The sequence below is a fragment of the Cricetulus griseus genome, chromosome 3 (assembly GCF_003668045.3).
Source record: "Cricetulus griseus strain 17A/GY chromosome 3, alternate assembly CriGri-PICRH-1.0, whole genome shotgun sequence".
NCBI lineage: Eukaryota > Metazoa > Chordata > Mammalia > Rodentia > Cricetidae > Cricetulus > Cricetulus griseus.
In genome coordinates, this window is record NC_048596.1 from 262,939,321 (window position 1) to 262,959,418 (window position 20,098).

Sequence of the window (20,098 nt, forward strand, 5' to 3'; positions counted from 1 at the left end):
CTGACTGCAAACAATTAAAAGTCTAGATTTCGGGGGCTGCAAGTGAAGGACTACAGTACTGGAGAGTTCTCCAGTACTCCATGCTTGGAGATTTGTTACCCACTTTTAGTGGCTGAGCCAAGCAAAACTTTTCTTAAAGAACGTGACAGCTGCTCAGTGGTTCAATTGATTGAACTTGGCTCTGAGGACAAAACCCATGGAGCACCTCAAGACATGAGCACCAGCATAGTTCACCAACTGCAATAGTGCCATTGGTACAGACAGCAGAACTGAGGGTGGCGGGGTGCTCACTGCTCCACACACCTGTCACACAAAGACCCAGGACAATGTTAGGTTCCAAACAGGAACCGAGCCAGGGACACTTCTCATAATTACACAGCAGGAAAAGAATTGCCGGAACACAGTTCTTTCAGCCACAGCATGAATGGCAATGTTAGTTGTCACATCATTGTTCAGACAACAATAGACATCTAGGTTCAGAGCCTGCTAGGAAAAGATTAGGCTAAAAAAGAATAACAGGCCTTGGTGTAGACCACACATGTGGACACACACACACACACACACACACACACACACTCACACACTTCAGTAAGAGTAAATGTCTGGAAAACATTGTCCCTTTAACACATGGGAGGATTTCACAGCAATATTTATCAGTCATAGTAGGAAGCCAAAGTAAAGTGAGAGGAGAAAGAGACCTAGAGCTGAATTCCCTGATCTCTCCTCCTGTTAGACCTGAGAGGAAGGTGTTAGCTTCCAGGTAAGATGAAAGGTATCTGGCTTATCTGACCTGGATTCAGCCCCAGACTGGACTGCGGTTGTCATTTTGGAAGCTAGCCATTTTCTTACTTAAACCTTATACAGCAAAGCGCCTGCAGGGGACAAATAAGACCAACAGACAGCATGAGGAGTGGATCAAAAGTTCAATCCTGAAGGCTGGAGCTGGAGGGAGCAGACCTGTTAGGGTGGGGGAAAGGTGAGTGGAGCTAATTGTTCCATTTTTGTTAATCAATCATTCCCCTCAAATGTGAAACAGCAACCCAGACACCGGGACTGGCAAGACTAGAAACTTTTGCAGAGAGTATAGCCACCAGGACAGAGTCCCTTTCATGGAGGCTCACTTCCTTTCCCTAGCTGTGGGTTTGCTCATCTTCTTAACAGAATGTACTCAGTTGGACAGAATTGATATCAAAAAAGGTATGCAGGAGCTGCTCAGAATCCAGACCTGGGCCACCGCTGTACAAGGGGGTGCGTTGGTTTCATCTGCCACCTCTGTTCCTTATTTCTTATTCATACTTGTCACTTAGAATTATAAGATGTTAAGGCTGACAGCATCTTAGAAATATAGCTGGCTGGGACTCATGGTCAAGTTGCAGACAAAGTCTCAGAAGGGACCCATGTTCCCAACCGCACACTTGGCCAACTAGCAAGACAGCAATGGGAATCCAGTCTCCTGAGCAGGGTTCTAGTAAGGGCTCCTGTCACCTTGGGAAACATCCCCATCTCAGTTACTTTTCTGTTGCCCATGACAAAACATCATGCCCAAGGCAATTTATGAAAGAGTTCTGTGGTCCTGGCCAGACTCATCAGTGTGGATGCCCCTGCAGGTGGTTCCTGGCTTTGCGACTTTTCTCTTCTTCTTCTTCTTCTTCTTCTTCTTCTTCTTCTTCTTCTTCTTCTTCTTCTTCTTCTTCTTCTTCTTCTTCTTCTTCTAATGCTTGATTCAGAACCTTGTTTTATTTAAATGTGTTCTTCATGCTACAACACAACCCTTTAAAGTCAATCAAATACATAATGTCAGTAGTTTCCTCAAAATTCTTAAAGACTCACAACCACAGTTCTAAACCCCTATAAGGCAGCTTCAGTATCCAAAAGATTACAACACAGTAACTGTGGCATTAAATCTCATTTTTATGCAAATCAAAAGAAAAGCAAATAAAAGATTATCAAACTACGAAAAATCAGTGACATCATCACTTAGTATGTGTATTTCTCAACTCCCTAAACTTTCTCAACATTGGAGATTTGCTCCCCCCCCTTTTGAGACAGGGTGTCCCTGTGTAGATCTAGCTCTGTAGACCAGGGTGGCTTTGAATTCACAGAGATCCTCCTGCCTCTGTCCCCCTAGCATGAGATTAAAGGTGTGCACCACCATCACCTGGCCTTTAAAAGAGAAAAAAGTTCCCCAGCAATTCTCATGCCATTAAGAGCTGGAAATCACTGCTTTAGCAGAGTAATTACATAAAAACATGACTAATTGAAAAGAACAGCACAGGGAAGTTGCAGGCATGTGGGGGATAGACTTAGAAACCAACATACTCTGCTTCTGAAAACTTTTTATCTCTTCCAAGGCTCAAAGATTACTAAAAGCACAATTTATACCATAATCCTACCAACTAAGGAAAACTATTACAGCTAGGGGTGACTTTTCTAAGTTCCCATCCAACAAAAGGCTTGGCCATGGAGGACAAGCAAGTCCTGACTACCACATTGGAGGCCCACTGCATTTGTTCGTGAAGAAAGAACTTGATAAGAAAGGCATGAGTCCATTTGAATCAGTGAGCTTCTCTCCAGAATGGCTAAGAGTTGTTGAAAACTGATTGAAACCTGGAGTCAAGATTTCAAGGAGAGAGTAGACTATTACACAAGCCATTACTCCTCTCTGGGGGCAGGAAGGATGCCAGAGAAGGCTGCCATGCCTACCCACTCCTAGCTAGAGCTCTCTCACAGAGTACTGAGAGGCCTGCAGCATGTCCTGAGTGGGCCACTTCACACTGCCTCTCTCATCTACAAGGTAGCAGGAACCAGTGGCCCCTTGCTGCCACCTCTGCTTACCATTAAACCAGAGCCAGACCCAACCTCTTCAAACAGGGTATATATCCTGCCCCTCCCTTGCTGACAACCTTCTGAGTCAGTGTAATGTAGAACTCCAAGTTCTCATAATGGCTTTTCAGGCTTTTACCCACAGTTCCATGTCCTTCTTCCTTCTCCTTCTAGCCTCCTTGCTAGGATGGGAAATCCAGCTGTACTCTGATGGCCTTTGAGTTTACTGTCGCTTCCACCTGGAACCTGCTGTCCCCAAGCACTCACATGTCTCATTCCCCAACCCCCTTCTCATTTCCACTCCTAGTTTGCCTCTATCACCTCAATCCCATTGTTCCCTATGTCTTCCCTTAACCGAATAGCTTTTGATCACAAGCTTAGCTTCAGCAGAGGGAGACAAGCCTCACTTTAGCCTCTCTTCATCCTTCCAGAAGGTATGTAAGCATCATGGCCTGTTTGTTTCAGGGTACAGAGTCTGGCTCAGAGAATACTTACTGGCATGTGTGGAGCCCCTTTCATGCTTTTAAACTGGAGTACAAAGTCACTTCCAGGGGAAACCCAAGGCCAACAGGCCCCTTTGTATATACAGCTTTGGGTCTGAAGGTACACCCTCCCACCTTTCAAAGGTGACAACCAAGCCTGAGGTGCATTGCAAAGGAGGCTGCCAGGGGCCTGAGAACATGGAAACAGCCATTTCCTTTGGGGGACCAGGAGTATTGCAAGGTTAGGGAAATCCTACCATCAAACCTTGAGAATTGTCAAGGGTATCGCCTTAGAGAAGAACCCATATCCTGGGCCTTCCAGATACAGCCACCTTAAAGAGCAACATTCCAGGGGTTGGAAGTAGAGAGAAGAACAGAAGAGAGGCACGAAAGAACTTGCAGGAACACGTTTCCTCTCCCCCCTACAATACCTTGAACTTGCAGCTGAAAAGGAGCCAATCAAAGAGCAACTCCATCTTTTCTTAAGGCTCTAGAGCAGTGATTCTCAACCTCGGGGTTGAGACCCCTTTGAGTTGATTTGACCCTGTTACAGGAGTTGCCTAAGACCACTGGAAAACACAAATATTAACATGACAATTCATAACAGTAGAAAAATTACAGTTATGAAGTAGCAACAAAAATAATTTTATGGTTGGGGTCACCATGACATGGGGAACTGTATTAAAGAGTCGCAGCATTAGGAAGCTTGAGAATGATGGCTCTAGAATAAATGCAGCTGGGTTTTCAGCTTAAATTATTAAGACGTTGAGTCATACAGCTGGCTGATGGCTCAGCGTCAACAAAGGGTTGGTTTTTCTAAGTCTTTGAGAGGAAGTAGGCATGGGTGTGCTTTTTTGAGTGGGACTGTAATGTCACACTGAAGCAAGCCTGCAATGTATTTCAAGTTTTGTGATTTTTTTTAAAATCCCATGCCCAATAATTGTGCTTGCAAGAATGGACTCTAAACAGGATGCTGTAAATCACACAATTATATGAAAAGATATTCATCTATGTACTACTTAAACTAGAAAAAAAAAAAGCCTTGAAAACAACCTACATATCTAAAAATAGGGATGATGACATATGTAAAAATCTTAGCCCAATGCCTGGCCAAATATCACATTTGCATTTTAAATCACTAAAGGACATTTTTACCACCAATGCTACTTGCATTTTCTGAAGGTCCCCCATCAGTTTCCTCATCAATTTTCCCCCACTAATCCAGCCTCGGTGTTTGACAATTGCATAAGAGCCATGGACCACTATCAGATCTTTCTCTCCACCCATCCAACTACAATCTTTGTGAGTCATTCTCATGGAGAAAAAAAAAATCCCTAATTTAACTGGCATTTGTTTTGTTGTTATTATCATTTAACATCCGTGGGGTATGCATGTATGTATGTATGTATGTATGTATGTATGCATGTATGTATGTATGTATATATGTATGTATGTATTTATGTATCCCTGTATGTATGTATGTATGTATGTATGTATGTATGTATGTATATATGGCCTTAAACTTCTGATCCTTGCTGGGCAGTGGTGGCACATGCCTTTAATCCCAGCATTTGGGAGGCAGAGGCAGCAGGATCTCAGTAAGTTCTGAGGTCAGCCTGGTCTACAAAGCCAGTTCCAGGACAGGCAGGACTGTTACACAGAGAAATCCTATCTTGAAAAACAAAACAAAAAAACCTCTGATCCTCCTGCCTCTACTCCTTAGTGTGTATGTGGTACTGTGCCCTATGCCCAGGTTACAAAGTGCTGGAGATCAAGCCCAAGGCTTCTGCATACTACGGCTCAACCCTGGGATCAAACCAGGGCTTCTAAGCATATGGCTGAGCTCATTCTAGCTCATCTACAGTATTCTGCAAAGATAAACATTAACAGAAGCAACTGCTCAGGCTATTGGGCTGGAAGCCAGATCCGTCTACAGAGGTTCCCCAATGGAGGAGGGGGTGCGAAGGGGTTTTCTGGGAAAGCATGGCCTTCTTCCAGAGCTGTCAATCAAGCACATCTCAATCTGTAATGGAAAAGACAAGGGACAGTTTCTCCCGTAGGAGGCATAGTAAGCTCAGACATGAAATCAGGAACCATAGTTCCTCTAAGGAGAAATATATCCAGTGAAGAAATCAATAGGAAACTAGTGTTGATTAGGATTCATCCCATTTCACTTACACACACACACACACACACACACACACACACACACACACACACACACACACTGCACCCTCTAACATGCCATGCATTGATACACAGATGTACATACATAAACACATGCACATATGGTTTCCATCCCCTTTCATCATGCCTTTCTTTAATTTAGGCTGCCATTTGGTCTTTAGAACATGGTGACAATAAAATGAACAAGAAGTTCCCTCTGAAGGTAAGACAAGTATCCCCAAATGATCAAGAGGTCCATGGTGCCTAAGTTGCCAGGCTGGGCTTTGAAGAGATAAATGAGCCAGGCACCCTTAGTATAAGCACTGGGTAGACCAAGATGGGTAGATCTCTGTAAGTGTGAGTCCAGCCTGCCCTATACATCATGCTCAAGGCTAGCCAGGGCTACATAATGAGACACTGTTTCAAAACATACAAAAAGAGAGAAAGCAAAAATGATCAAGAAGCTAGCCCTGAAGATGCAGAATGACATGGCTGGAAGGGACAAGAGACCACTCACCCTGACAAGGAGCAAACTGAGGTTCATTAAGCAATGTTTAGGGTCCCCAAGCTGCTACATGGGTACCTCCATTCCCTGAACATCCACAGCCCCACCCATCCCTCCCCTGTATATTCCATTTCCCCATTCCTCATAAATTATTTTAAACAATGCCTTGAGAGCACAGGCACAGACATTCCCCAATAGTAGAGATGTGTGTTTCTACGCCACAACCCTTTGCAAGCCATCACTATAGAGCACTTTGAGGAGGATGAGGAGAAGTAAGATGAAGAAGAAAAGAGGTTTATGTTCTTTTGGACTCAGATCATTTCCATCTGGGTGGGAAGCCTGAGAGAACCTAGAAACCAAGAACTGGTTTCTTTGTTAAATAATAGACCCCCCTTTCCAAGGCTCCAGGAACAAGGGCGTGGGACTTCTGGGCACAAAGTTTCTCTTAGTGAGAAGGAGGAGCCTGATGGGATGCCTTAGCCTGGTTTGGCAATGCTGGAAGTTAGGGGCTTTGGGGAAGCTTTGTGTGAATGTGTGTGGTAAGAAGGTATGTTGGCGGCAATACTTTCAACCCCATACACTTTAACTGGCATTTCTTCTATAGCCCATGTCATTTTAGGTACGGATCCTCAAGGTGGAAGAGTACAGTCAGCAATGAACATGGTGTACAGAGAGTGCCACATGCCCAAGGGTATCAGAAATACCCTGCAGTTGGTTTGCTGGACACTTAACCAAGATACATGATGGAAAGAAACCCCATGTGATTAAATAAGGTTTTGACATAGAACCTGCTATTGGAGAAAATAACATGCAAATAAATACTAGGACTGGGGTATGATTCAATGGTAGAACACCTGCCTGGGATCCAGACAAAGGCTGGGAGGTGTGGCTCAATGGTAGAGAGCTTGCCTAGAACCCACCATGGAGGAGCTGGGTGCATGGCTCTACAATGGAGAACTTGCTTAGCATGCACAAGTAGTCCCAGGGTCCCTAGCACTTCAACAAGCAAGCAAAACCCTAGAAACTTTCACTCCAGCATTGAGACTGGAGTCCTATTGACTGCTGAAACTCACAATTACACAGACATGGGCATGCCTGGGGAACAGAATAGTTGATTTGTGTATTTGTATTGAACACTGAGGCAGTAGATGCAAGACATGTAGGTGGCTAGGCACTTTCCATCAGTATCACATGTCACCCTGAGGATGTGCTCAGAGCCATTCCACCACACAGGGGAGCACATCAAGAGTACCCAGGTACCAAGGCACGGATACCCAGAAAGTAAGAACAGAGCTGAGGCCAGCTCCACTGTGGTCTGGAATGTATATTCTTCCCTGAACCTTGCACCACCTCCCATGAAGGAACTTCATGAAGTATCTCAGAGATGGGCCCTTCCTTTGAGACCTACCTGCTATCCAAAGTAAAACCATCTCCAGCAGAAGGCCATTCAAGCTATCCTGAGTGGCAATGGGCTCAGAGAGTCAAACACTCCATTATTGAGCTGAGATGGAGAACATAGAAGCCAGAAAAGGTCACTTTCTCAAGGCCCTAGAACTGACCAGAGGTAAGACTCAGACCTGGGCAGTCTACAAGGCCATTTTTGCAGCTACCGATTAGGGATTATTTTCTCCTGGGCTGAGCTAAAACGGATGGGAATCAGAGGGCAGGAAATGGCTCCAGACCCCATCTGGAAGTTGTGTGCTTGTTACAGTTCTTTCTGGAGCTGCTTGAGAGAGCAAGCAGAGCCAGCAGCCCTCATTCAGACCTGAAAGGTTCAAGATCTCCATTCCACATCACTTCCTGATGGTCCAAGATTACCTAACTCCCTCTGCCCCAGACCTGGCAGATCTCGCCAGAAAACCAAGTGCAAGTGATGTCCGTGTAACGCTCATAGAAATTAGAATTAAGGTGACAGTGTGTTCGCCAGTTGTTCCCTGAAGGAGGAAAAGGCCTTGGACCATCTGACTCACATACAGCAGGCACAAGCCAAGGCTGCTGCTGAGGCTTGGGCCCCTATTATGTGGCCCCACCTCAAATCTGCAGGACACAGGAAACAGCTTCCTGAAGCCAATGAGGCAGGTTGATGCTGTCTCTCCTGCTCTTTTCCCTTCTTGTTGTCTGAGTGGGGTCTCTAGGAGAACATTCTGAATAAAGAAAGCCACTTGCCCAAGGCTACATACACAGCCAGGTAGGCCACAGGCTTGACTTACAGTGCAGGGAAGCAATTGCCAGGAAGCCATAGAAACATCCATTGGTGGGGATTGGTGTCCCTAACACAACACCTGATTGATCTTACTGCAGCTCTTCCTATGTCATGTAGACTACCACAGGAACGCACGAATAGGATTCAGGACTGGCCTGTTCCTGCCAGTGATGGTGGAAACTCCTTCATCCTTGGGCAGCCTGGCAGGATCCCGGTTTCTACCCATCTGTATGACTTGGGGGATGGATGGATGGATGGATGGATGGATGGATGGATGGATGGATGGATGGATGGATGCAAGGTTCTCAAGGGTAAACTCTGTAGATCACAGCTTTATGTCAAAAGTTGGAACTTAGTAGGGTGGTACCTCTGGTGACCCCAAAGATGGACAGGGTTACAGCAGAAAGAAAAATCCCTCTGAGAACTCAGAAGCACAGCTTTGGGTCACTGGAGGAGGCAACCCTTTGACCTAGGCACAGAACTTACAGGCAGAACAGAAACAGAGAGAATCCTGAGGACCGAGCCATTAGCCAAATGCTTCAAATTTTCCTCAGATTTCTTCTGCTCTGGCAAAGGCTGGTTGTGTCCATTGGGAAGAGCATGCTGCCCGAGTGGCAGGAGACAAGGTCTTATTCATTATCTGTGTCTTCGGAAATGTCCCTTCACTTCTCTGCTCTCCCATTTTTGCCTGTGCAAAGCATTTTCTATTTCATAGTTGTGATAAGCAAAAGCATGGCATCTTTTTGTAAACCATGAGGAGGTCAGTAACACCATGATGTGTTCTGACAGTCCACTGGACACAACAGAGGTGACAGAGGACTATAATAAGCTGGTCTTTGAAGTTGGCTTAATTAGCTCAAAGTCACACTTTCAAGGCCACACACTCCCCTAGAAGCCACAACATGTTTACCCCAAGCCTCTGAGAAAGGACATTCCAGCAGAAGGGCTTGGCTTTCAGAAAACCTAACACCTCTGTAAACATTTGGCAAGTGGGAGAGGCAAGTGAGAAGATGGGAAGGAACCAGAAGAGTTTAAAAGATGATAATAAAATAATAAACTAAACCTAGCACTGTAGCAAGCTTCTCTTCTGTCTTTCTGAACTCCATTTGCATTGTAAGAGCTATATTCATGAATGTCACAGCCTGTGGGCTAATAACAGCCTGATCCCACTCTCTGCCAGGCCTGGTGCTGCCTTGGACTTGTACATCCAGACTCCAGGTGTCCCTGGATGGTACCTTTCTTGACTCCAAGGACTCTTTAACAGGCCCAAAGATACCAGGATGAGCCTCATGACTGGTGTCCACCCAGTGTGGGAGAGAGGACTCTGCTTTGAGATCAACTCGACCAAAACAGAAGAACAACCAGTCCTGACAGGAAGCTATTCATCACACCCTGTCCAAAGGCTGCTACACCTTGGCTAAAAACCGAGGCCTGAAAGCTACCTGAGCTATTTGCACACAAGTAACATCTAAAGACTGGTAGATCTGTGTACTGGTTGGATTTGTCAACTTGACACAAACCTAGACATAGCTGGAAGAGGGGATCCTGATGGAAAAAGAGCCTCTGAGTACTGACCTATAGGCAAGACTGTGGGGTTGTTGTCTTAGTTAGTGGTTGACGTGAGAGGGCTCAGCTCACTGTGGGCAGTCCTGGATTGTGTAAGAAAGCAGCCTCAGCAATCCAGTAAGCAACATGCCTCCGTGGCCCTACTTGGGTTCCTGCCTTGAGTTTCTGCCCTGACTTCTCTGAATGATGGACTTATCTGGAAGTGTAAGCAAAATAAACTCTTTCCTCCCCAAGGGGCTTTTGATCATGGTATTTTACCACAGCAACAGAAGCCTCAGACAGACTGCATACCTTGGAGATACAAAATGCTGATTCAAACAAGTGGCCCTTTGCTGCTTATGCTGTTGCTTCTTCTTCTTCTTCTTCTTCTTCTTCTTCTTCTTCTTCTTCTCCTCCTCCTCCTCCTCCTCCTCCTCCTCCTCCTCCTCCTCCTCCTCCTCCTCCTTTTTTTTTTAATGCCTTGTACATGTTGGGCAGACATGCTACCTCAGAGCTGCATCCCCAGCCCCCAAAGCAGCCTTTTCCTACCTGCTATGTTTGAGTTCTGAAAACAGCTTCTTAGAATCAGAAAGGAAAAGGATGATGGCTCCATTCTAGTCTCAAGTGGTCATTAGGTGGCCAAAGTCCTTTCTGTACCTCTTGGGCTCACACTGAATGTCCTCTGCTCTGGTCCTAGGCCCAATGCCCTGTGAGGACCGGGGTAGGAGGGGCTGGGGAGGAAGTGAGGAGATTTGTAACCAAGGGGGTGGGGGGTGGGGTTCTGCCTGAGGCCCTTGTGGCCAGCAGTGGAAACACAAAGTTGACATTTATATTTTCCTAACAGCTGATCTCAGGCATCAGTGTGAGTGCATGCTAGCTGTTCATTTCCAGCACCCTTCACACCTAGACTCCTAATGAGGGCTTTGAGCTAAAGTCTTAAACCATGAAGCCAGCACACAGCTCCTCTCTCAGGAATCCCCAGAGGTCACTGGGCCTGCAGGTGGTGGTGGTAGAGTACTGAGTTCTCATTTTTAAAAATTCTTTTCTACTTATACGCATTATCTCATTTATCATCTCTACTCTTTTTTTTTTGAAAGGCTCTATATTTTTATTACTGGAAAAACCATTCCCAACATAAACATGACCAAGTCTCCAGGTTAAAAATGTTGAACTCCATCTGGTAGCATAGATTGCTTTGACCACGATTCAGTACAAACTCTCAAGTCTTGCCATTGATTGTCTGAATCCTTACAGGCCAAGCTTGGTTCTCCTCCAGTGTCTTCTCTTGGAGTTCTACCTGATTTTGTTACCAGTTTTCATCCAAATCCACTGAGGAATAGGACGGTTTTGCTTTTGTTTCTTGGCCAGGAATCGCTTGATTCCGAAAGTCTTGTGAGAAGACATGATGAGAAGCCGACTCAGGCATATGATGCGAGATGGTGGAGGAAAGGCAAAGCTGTCATCTTTACTCTTATCTTATATATCCTGTCACTCTTGTGTGACTGTCCATTAATGCACACGTGCATTTGTGGACAATCTCAGCTGTCAGATGACTGCCACCTTGTTTTTGGAGACAGTCTTTCATTGGCCTGGAACTCACCAAGTAGCCTAGGCTGATCCACCTGGGTCCACCTCCCAGTACTGAGTTACAAGCCCATGCCACTGTGCCTGGCATAGCTGTGAGAGTTCTGGGGGATTGAACCCGGGTCCTCCTGCATGTAGAGCACACACTTTCCCAACTGAACCATCACCCAGCCCGTATTCATTACATCTTGGGTTCATTAAGCACTTAAACTTCAAATAATGTGTTTTTATGACCCTCACTTCTGCAGCACAATTCACCATTCTCTGATTGTCATCAGCAAGAGTTCCTGTTGGTCCTCCCTGCAGAGCAGGGGACTTGCTGATCATTCAGACATCCTTGTAATAAGGCCCAGGAAGTATCTTAAAATAGATGGCTGCCAGTCTGCTTTTGCTCTGCACTGGTTAAAAAGCACTATGTTAAGCATTCATCCTCTTAGGCACATGAAAAAATGGTACCAGATATTTTAATTGACACCAGGGTCCCTGAACACACACCAACTTGCTGGAAACTCAGACAAAGCCCTAAAGAATGTGAGCCTGAGTCATCTCTCTCTTTTTTAAGTTTTCATTTTTCTGAGGATGGACCCCAGGGCCTCACCCATGCTAGCAAGCACCCTTCCACTGAGCTACATCTCCGAGTCTCTCAAGCCATGTTTATTAAGTAGTGTTCAGGTAAGGGGCACCCAAACAAAACATTAAGGAAAGACTCCAACAAAAATTCAGAGACAGAGATATGTTTGTGGAAGACAAAAATTAGGGCTCTCTGTGTCTCTGTCTCTGTGTCTCTGTCTCTCTCTCTCTCTCTTTCTCTCTCTCTCTCTCTCTCTCTCTCTCTCTCTCTCTCTCTCTCTCTCTCTCTCTGCAATATCAAAGCCAGGGGAAAGGGAAAGGTGGAAATGTGACAAGTAATGGCTGCTTCCCAGTGTCTTTTTCCATCAAGACAAGCTTTCAATAACTCACACAACCCCAGACTTCTTAACAGGTCTTAAAAATCACCTAACCCTAGTGCACCTTCTAAGATGGAACATCAGAGAGCAGAAAGCTGAGTGGCCCACCTGTGTGTGCAAAGCTAACATGTAAGCCAGTGTGGACCCAAAATCCAGTGCACCAACTCCCATGCTGTCCCTTCTTCCCCCACACCATCTGTGATGAACTTTGCAGACCCAAATAATTCTCTCCTAAAAATAAACAACAACCACAGTACAGGATGTCATCACATCAAGAAGCCATCTCTTGGGTCGCAGAGCTTATATACCATCCCAGCCTGGTAAGTGATGCTCTCCCACCTGTACCTTCCTTCCCCGAGCCTAGCTAGGGTTAAGCAGCTTGTAAAACAGCCCAGCCATACACATGCCCCAGATGCATGCATGTCTGCAGAGTCCTCACACCCCCACCCCCAAAAAGGCCTGGCTCAACTCTCACAGCCTGTTCCCCAGGACTTCACCTACTACGATGTCCCCACACCCCCAGGCCTAGCTGAGGTCACCAAACTCAAGCACCAGTCCATCTAGGTGATGCCCCAAATCCCTGCCAGCAGCGTTGTCCTTGTCCCCATGCTCTCAGGCCCAGCTGGGCTCATGCAGCTTGTACACTAACTGTCCCAGACAAGTGAGTGACCCAGATTCCCAACTGTCTGTGTGCACACTCCTAGAAGACCTATCTCAAGTGAGATGTCAGAGTCTGTGCACCAACCCAGACTGGTGAATGACCCATGTCCCTGCCCACCTGACCCTTCCTCACACTCTAGGGCAATGGTTCTCAACCTTTCTAATGCTGTGACCCTTTAATACAGGTCCTCATGTATTTTATGGTCCAACCATAAAACTATTTCATTGCTACTTAATAACTGTAATTTTGCTACTGTTATGAATTGCAGTGGAGATAGAGGTTTGGTGAAGGGGTTGTGACCCACAGATTGAGAACCACTGCCCAAAGTGCTAGGGTACACCTTATACACCAATACTGCCAGGAATAATTACCTAAACAAAAATGAAATCATAAGACTTGCAAATAAACGGATGGAGCTGGAGGATGAATTGAGAGAGGTGACCACAGGGTCAGAAAAACAAAGCTGTGGGTTTTCTCTTGTTTGTGGGTTCCAGCTCCAAACTGTTGGGTTTGTATAGATAATCAAAGTGACTTCAAGCCAGGCGTTAATGGTGCACACCTTTAATCCCAGCACTGGGGAGGCAGAGACAGGCAGATCTCTGTGAATTCGAGGCCAGCCTGGTCTACAGAGCTAGTTCCAGGACAGGCTCCAAAATAATACAGGCTCCAAAACAAGACAGAGAAACCCTGTCTCAAAAAAAAAAGTGACTTCAAAAGCCAGGAAAGAAGAAAGGATGGACTGTGGGGGCTGAGGTGGAGATAGGAACTCTAGAAATGGGGCTAGAATAACACTGGTGCTATGAAGGGGAAGGGGAAACCTGGGGATGGGGTTTTAAGTGGGAAAATGGAGAATGGAGAGGGAGAGAGGAAGGAGAGATAAATAACACTAACGATGTTTAAAAATCCATAGGGAAACAAAGTATTTTAGAAGCTTACCTAAAATACATATAAGAGCCCTACTGTGTAGCCCTGGCTGGTCTGGAACTTGCTATGTAGACCAGGATAACCTTGGACTAAAAAAGATCTCCTGCCTCTGCCACTGAAATGCTGGAGTTAAAGGTATACACCACCACACCCAGATGCCCACTTTATTTCTAGAGGCAGGGTCCTGTAGTGGCCTGGGACAGCAAGTCCCAGAGACCTGCCTGGTCACATGGTATGCTAAAGAGGTGAGTGACTTTGGAATAAAATAGAAGAGGGGACAAGTCAAGAGACCCATTTTCTACATCAGCCAATGGTGACACGTCTGCTAATGTAACATTTCAGAGAAGGGAGAGAGAGAAAATAAAAGTAATCCCCCACCTTCTCATCATCACCCCTTCCATCCTGAGGTCTTCCTTAAGGCTCCAGCCCATCGCATCCAACCACACCACCACGGTTGTTGCTGGAGATACAGCAACAGGAGGTCACAGCCTGCCAGCCACCCCCCTTGCCATCGTAGCATCTTCTACACACTCTGACCATACCTTCCAGCAAAGTGAGACCACTGGGGTGAGAAGGCAGACAGCACAAACGAAACAGCACCTCTGTCCCCACCCACTTCCTCTCCTTGTATCTGGTTATAAAATGCTCCATGTAGAGTGTCGTCGTCACACACGGTATGTGTTGGCTAGAAACATTCCACACAAAGCCCTGTCCATGTGGATTCGACATCGCTGATCTTCCGTTAGGTGCAGATGGCAGCCCTACTGGGTGGCCAGGAGGATGACCCTTGCCTGGGTTGCTTTTCAGGGATTGGAAGCCACAGACCAGTGGATGTCCAATAGGGTGAGGGGAACAGGATGAAAAGGCCCAGAATCTGTCTTTGTATTGTGCCTGTCTCCTTTGCAGACTTTGAGCTAATAATACCGTACCAACCGCCAAGGCAGGAACAGCAGACCATAAACAGAGAAAAAAGTGGTAGTACCTGAGTTTGGGGAGAACTTTTCCTGTTTGCAGGGTGGGAGAATGCCCTTCCCCTCTTTATTAGGAAGCCCCTCTCCCACTTTCCCAACATCTGGCACAGCCTGACTATGGAGCACAGAGGCTGGTTGACAAGCTGAGGCTACTCTTTGGCCACTCTTTGGAGAAAGATTAAGCTTTCGCTTCCTGTTACCATGTCTCCTGTGTCACTGACTTTATCAAACAGCAGCAGAATCGAACCCTATTCTTCTTGCATGAATACCAAGATGAAGTAAGTGCATCCGTGAAAAGCTCCAGAGCTGAGGAGAACAATAGTTACAGACAGTGTCACGGCTTGGTGCAGAGTGCTGGGCAGCATAGGACTGCAGAAGCTGAGCGCAAGGCATCATGGGAACACTGACGGATTCTTGGTACAAAGGAAGAGGAGGAAGAAAAGCAGGTGTACAGACTAGATCTTAAAAGACCATCAGGAAGCAGGGAGGAGATGAAGTAGAGTAGGCACTCCATGAAATAGGTTAAAAAAAGCACAGTGTGCTCTCCAAACAGTAGGACAAGCATCCAGGAGGCAGCAGACCAGCCAAACAAACATCAAGATGAGACATGGTGGGAAAGACTGGGAGGCGGCCCAGTTGGTAGAGTGCGTGCCTGGCTATGTGAAGCCAGAGGTTCAATCCCCAGCACCACATAAACTTGCTGTGGAGTTCACGCCTGTCATTCCAGCACTTGGGAGGCAGAGGCAGGAGAATCAGACATTCAAGATTATCCTCAGCTACATGGTGAGTTTGGAGCCCTAGGATACAATCCTATCTCGTGGAATTGTCACACACTTAGCTGGTATCTAGCTCACCTCAACAGAGCACTGGTTGCAGCACGTCACCAGTTATCACAGGCTCACGTAGCCATAGGGCCCAGGCTCAACACAAACACCCCCAGGGTATCTTCAGAGCTGCCTCCCACCCCCCAGGGTTTCTCTATGTAGCTCTGACTGTCCTGGAATTCACTCTATAAACCAGGCTGACTTCCAACTCAGAGACCCACACACCTCTGCCTCCTGAGTGCTGGAGTTAAGTGTGTCACCACTGCTGGGCCAGAGCTGCCTCTTCTAGAGCCTTGTCTGTGCACCTCTAAACACGTTCTATGCTCCATTCAAGACTAACCCACCCTTTAGCTCCTCATAAAAAGGCGCTTTGAGTGTACAGCTTCCGACGGCTGCTTTTTCTCTTTTATCCTAACAGGTTTTTTATTTATTTTTTTATATTGTGCGCAGACATAAACTTGTGGTCACGTGTGCCGTGGCACTCATGGAGGTCAGAGGACAGCCAGTAATTCTCACTCATGGCTAAGCCTGACTGCCTGATTTCAAGAGCCACACAGTAGAGAACCATCTGGTGGGGGAGTAATCCTAGCCAGAAAGGTAGACAGGCAGATCCCCACAAAGCCTAGCCAATATGGCAAGCTCCGAGTCCAGTGAAGAGACTATCTAAAATAAACAAACAAATAATAATAATAAAATGCAGAATATAGGGGAAGACACCCCAATGTGGATCTCTGGCCTTATAGGTACACACAGGGATATGTGCTGCAGACCTGTGAACACACATACACCACAAACACATCAATGAGTAAATGACTCAAATGGCCAAGCCTGGTGGCACAGCTCTGTGGTCCCAGGATTACAACCTCAAGGCCTGCCTGGGCTACAGCCTGATTACAAGGCCATCCCATACAATTTAGTGAGGTCTTGTCTCCAAAAGGAAATAGGGGGCAAGGTAGTGGTGGCGCACGCCTTTAATTCCAGCACTTGGGAGGCAGAAGCAGGCAGATCTCTGTGAGTTCAAGGCCAGCCTGGTCTACAGAGCTAATTCAGAGCCAGCGCTGTCCTAGAAACCCTGTCTAAAAAAAGAAAAGAAAAATAGGACTAGGCATATAGCTCGGGAGACAGTAGTAAAGTGTCATCTGGCGCATATGAGGGTCAGTTCCGGGAACTGAAGGTAAGCGTCATCTACCTATTTGAAACTTCAGATCTTAAGTTTTCACTTAATATGCCTTAGATGTTGTCTTACTTTTCTATTGCCATGACCTAAACAGCATGGCCAAGGCAACTTATAACAGAAAGAGTTTAATTTGGGACTCATGGTTCCAGGGGGCTAGAGTCCATGACCATCATCGTGGGGACCATGGCAGCAGACAGGAATGGTGCTGAAACAGGAGCTAAGAGCTCATGTCTTGATCCACAAAGCACAAGGCAGAGCCCACCCCCAGTGATACACCTCCTCCAACAAGGCCATACTGCCTAATCCTTCCCAAACAGTTCCACCAACTGGGGACCAAACACTCAAACATATGAGCCTGTGGGGGCCATTCTTATTCAGACCACCACAGACACCTTTCCATGCCAGGATATGCAAATCTCAAATTATGGTTTTCTGGCCTTTGTAATATTATACAACTGTGACACAATTCACTAAACCCACTCTCCTACACATACACAGAGGGATAACTGCTCCAATTATTCAATATCATAACCAATGTTGCAATAAACAACTGGGCTCACGCAGCTGAGTAAATCCCCAGAAGCTGATTCACAGTGGTCAAGGGCGGTGTGATTTTCAGCTCTGACAGCTAGTGCCCACTTTGTCAGGCACCTACTTCTTTATTCTGTGGCTTTATTTTCTCCATTTGTAAATGAGGGAAAGTATTGACCGGCTCTCCAGTTACCCCTATAAATGTCTGGTGAGCCTAAGAAATAGGAGGAAGGTATTCTATTCCCATGGGACACTGTGTCAAAGACATTGTCTTAGTTCAAAACCCCGACTCAAGAGCCTGGGTCAGCTCACACTGATGGCCAAAGGGAAGACTGCTGGTCCCTCAATCTCAGGAGCTCGGGGCATGTAGGGCCTGTACATCCAGCACCCTGGAGGACCCCGTGCTCACTCCTTCCAGCCGTTTTCAGTGAAAACCTGGCTTGTCATGAGATGATGATGAGAAGAGGGACAAGGCCACCCCAAAGGGCAGGTGAAGGTCATGTAGTGAGGTTAGGTCTACCTCCAGGTCCCAAGCTTGTCCCAGATTTCTGCCGCTCTCTCCTTTCCCCTGTACTAGATTATATCTTGACACACCCTTGCTCCTATGCAGGAGACTGGCATGCAGGACACACCAGTCTATCCTTAAGCCCCACATGGGAGCCTCCAGCCCACATGGCACTGAGTCCTAGGAAGGCCACTTCTTGGAATGAGGCAGAGAGTCAATTCTACTTGGAATTTACATTGTGATTTTGGCTAGCAGTTCCTGTCGGGCAGAGCAATTTTACTGGTTCCTAGAGTGTAGGTGACCTTTCAGTCCATACCAAGGTCAAGGTACCCAAAAGTGGGACTCAATTATCAACTGAGCTAGCTCCCCAGCCAGTTATCTATTTTACTTTTCAGGTTTGTATTTGCTGATTGATGATAGGCATTAAACCCAGTGCCTTCCCTCACGCTAAGGAAGCCACATCCCCAGCCCTGATAGGATCACATTTTAATACTTATCTCAATAGCCTGGCAGCAAAGACGGAGAATCAGAGAATAAACAATTGAAAGTGAAAGAAGGACTGAAAAAAAAATGGCTAAGTGGGTAAAAGACTTGCTGTGCAAGCATAAGAACCTGAGTTCAAATCCCAGAACCGACATAAAAGCCGGACTGGAAGCTCGGGGCCCAGCAAGCCTGGAATACTAAGTGGGAACTACAAAGAGACACACACACTCTCACCCCCACCACTGCCACCACCACCTTAAACATGATGGAAAGCAAGGAGGGACACCTGAAGCTGTCCTCTGACCTCTGTGTGTGTTTCACGAAATGTGAATGTGCGCGCACACACACACATACACACACCACAAATCACAAAAGCACCCATATCATGCACAGAGAGATTAAAGAGAAAGGAAGAAAGGAATGAACGAAAGTGAATGAAAAGCACCTGCCATTTCAAATGGATGGCTTGCGCCTGCAGGTCTGAGGAAGCCTGGCAGCCGCGGTGGCTGTCCTCAGGAGGCCAAGTCCAGGGATACTCAGAAATTCAGCTTTCTCACTCAACTTCTCTGCAACATCACTGCAGGCTTAGTCTGTCTGTTTCAAATAAACCTGCCTGCCTTCCTTTCAGTAGATATGAGAGACACCCTGATTGCATTTCAAGAATTTTATTTGAATGTAGATTCTGAGTTAGTGACGTAGACTGGGCATTGTCCAGCATTTCCCACGAGCTGGGCGGTGATGGAGCACCATGCATGTACTCTCCCCCAGTCTTCATCAGACAACAGATTCCCTCTTTCCAGTGAGCACTGAGCTGTGAAGTGGCATTGTCTAACGTGACCAGGGCTTCTCCAGGCATCAGCCTCACACCCAGAGCTTCCTACAGTCCTGGCTGCAGGATACAAACTGGGCAGCCATGGGTGCAGAAGTTCCCAGGGTGACTCTTAGGTTAATCAATGTTTGGGGAGAGGGGCTATGACTAAGCAACCAGAAAAGTTTCCAGTGCCAAACTTGCTCAGAAAGTATCCCCAAAACAGAAAACAAACCAAAAAACCCCACCAAACATGGCTGGGTTTCACCCAAACAGTGGAGCAACAAAGGGGTAAAGCCACAACTCCATACACCACACAGCTGCCCTCATCTGCATGGCAAGAATCACACACCAAGAAAATATATGCGCAGTGGCTAACCCTAAAATACATGCACAGTGCTTACCCTAACAACTGCCAAGGACCGAACACCAACCAATAAGGACTGCCTTCACTTACATGATGGGAATTACTGCTGGAAAATTAATGCAAAGTGGCTCTTCTAACCAAATCAACATGGACTCTTCCAAACTGGACACTCCCTGCCCTGCCCAGTGCCATATGCCTGAGGCTTTCCAGAAGTGTATTACCAAATAAGCTTATCTTTTTTTCTTCTGTTGTCTTAAAGGTGAATTCTTTCCACCAACTCACTAGAATCCCTCAGTCTGGATAAACCCCAGCTCGCCTAGCATTTGCAAGGCCCTGGGTTCCATCCCCAACATCTCAATGCAAACTAAGACTAAGATAGCCACTCCACGGGACCAAGCCTGTTACTGTTTGCACCCAGGTCTCTCTAGTCTCAATCCAAGACCATCACTGCTTGCCAGAAATTGCCCTCCTTCCTGAAATGAAAACTCTAGGATCCAGAAATCAATAAAAATTGTTCCAGGGAAGGTAAGACCAACTCCAACACCCCAGGTTACCAGATACTCCTGTGTAGTTGAAGCCCATACCACAATTA

General features: G+C 46.4%; 1 protein-coding gene, 1 long non-coding RNA gene and 1 pseudogene across 8 annotated transcripts in view; all 3 read right to left on the minus strand.

The window, feature by feature from the left end:
• Positions 1-20,098, minus strand: part of Gfod1 (glucose-fructose oxidoreductase domain containing 1) — a 100,339-nt gene that overhangs the window by 42,396 nt on the left and 37,845 nt on the right. The window lies entirely within an intron of this gene.
• On the minus strand, positions 634-4,731 carry LOC118238615. Its single transcript, XR_004769392.1, has 2 exons — positions 3,737-4,731; positions 634-1,771 (listed from the first exon to the last, which is right to left on the minus strand). It is a non-coding gene; the product is annotated as an uncharacterized LOC118238615 (long non-coding RNA).
• On the minus strand, positions 10,192-20,093 carry LOC118238614 (annotated as a pseudogene).